General features: G+C 35.7%; 1 non-coding gene across 1 annotated transcript; it reads right to left on the bottom strand.

Moving 5' to 3' along the window:
• Nucleotides 1-1,219: 1,219 nt before the first annotated feature.
• Nucleotides 1,220-1,328, bottom strand: LOC138393847 (U6 spliceosomal RNA). Its single transcript, XR_011235256.1, has one exon. It is a non-coding gene; the product is annotated as a U6 spliceosomal RNA (small nuclear RNA).
• Nucleotides 1,329-1,785: the final 457 nt, after the last annotated feature.

The raw sequence follows: 1,785 nt of genomic DNA, 5'->3' as shown, positions 1-1,785 counted from the left end.
AGAATATGTTCTGAATTATTTCAATACTTTAGAATTTACTTGGGTATGTTAAAATCTCCAACTATTCCTTTGGATCTGAATTTTTCTCCTTTAGTTCGACTGGTTTTTGCTTTATATATTTTGAGGCTACGTTATGTGTATATAAAGTTAGAATTGCTATTTTCCTATTGAATTGACCCCTTTATCATCAGGAACTATTATTCTGTAAAACTGTTTGCTCTAAAATTTACTTTGTCTGATACTTGTGTAGCTACACCAGCTTTCTTTTGATTAGTGTTTGCTTGCTGTATCTTTTTCTATCCTTTATTTTCAGCCTTTTCCAGTTATCTGTTTCTGCCTAACAAACCATCCCAAAGCTTAGTGGCATAAACCAACAATCATTTTATTCTCTTCATAGGTTTTGTGAGTCAGGAATCTGGACAAGGCATAGCGTAACAGGGATGCCTTATCTCTGCTCTGCGTTGTTTGGAGTCTTGGTTGGAAAGACCTTTTGAATTACTGGGGGAGACTTCTTCACTCCATATTGGCTACCTTGACTGGATAACTAGAGACTGTTGACTCTCCACGTAGCCTGAGCTTTTTTTTTTTTTGAAATAACGTGGCAGTCTTGGGTCAGACTTCTTACACTGTGGCTCAGAGCTCCAAGAGTGACTATTTCACCAAACAAGGCATAAATTGCATAGACTTTTATGACCTAGCCTCAAAAATCACAGCGTTGCTTCTGCCATATTTTATTGGTTGAAGGAACCACAACCCTGCCCAGACTGGCCAGACCCCACTTCTTAATGAAAGCAGTACCAAAAAGTTTGTGGCTATGTTTTAAAACTACCACACAACTTTTTTTTTTCTGTATCCTTATGTTTAAGGTTTTATTTATTTATTTATTTTGAGGAGTAGGAAAGAGGAGTTTATTAATTTGCCAGCAAGTGAGGAGCTTGGTAGACTCCTGTCTCAAAGTACCAACGTCCTCAAGGTTTTATTTATTTTTATCCAGTCTCACAATCTTTTGTCTTTTAATTGGAGTCTTTGGACCATTTACATTTAAAGTGATTAGTGATATTGCAATTTAGACCTATCATCTTACAATTTATTTTCTATCTGTTCCATGCATTTTTTTTGAAATTTTGTTCTCCTTTCTTTCCTTCTTTTAAATCTTGCATTTAAAAAACTTATTCCATTTCCCTACTCTGCAAGTTTGTTAATTGTACCTTCTTTTATTATTCTTTAGTGATTACCCTAGAATTTTCATGTCATCTTTGCTCAGGGGCCATGTTAACCTTCTCTGTATCATTCCAATTTTAGTGTACTGTGCTGCCAAATCGAACACAATGGTTACCCTAGAGATGGCAACATGTATCATTATTTTATTATAATGTACCTTAAATTAGTACAATTGGCCCTCTGTATCCAGGGGTTCCACATCTGTGGATTCAACCAACCTGGGATCAAAGATGTTCAGAAGAAAAAAAATGGGTGGTTGCATCTGTATTGAACCTTTTACCTTGTCATTACCCCTAAACAATACAGTATAACAACTATTTACATAGCATTTACATTATTTTAGGTATTATAAATAATCTAGAGATGATTTAAAGACTACAAGAAGGTGTGCATAGATAATATGCAAATGCTATGCCATTTTATACAAGGGGCTTGAGCGACTGTGGATTTTGGTATCTGAGGGAGGTCCTAGAACCAAACTTCGCAGATACTTATATCATGTCCTGGACGATACAAGAACCTTACAACACTTTAACTCCATTTACCTTCCTCCTGTCTCTTGTG

This window comes from Eulemur rufifrons, chromosome 12 (assembly GCF_041146395.1).
Source record: "Eulemur rufifrons isolate Redbay chromosome 12, OSU_ERuf_1, whole genome shotgun sequence".
NCBI classification, from domain to species: Eukaryota; Metazoa; Chordata; class Mammalia; order Primates; family Lemuridae; genus Eulemur; species Eulemur rufifrons.
The sequence above is the reverse complement of the archived record's forward strand: the minus strand, read 5'-3'. Positions and strand labels throughout refer to the sequence as shown.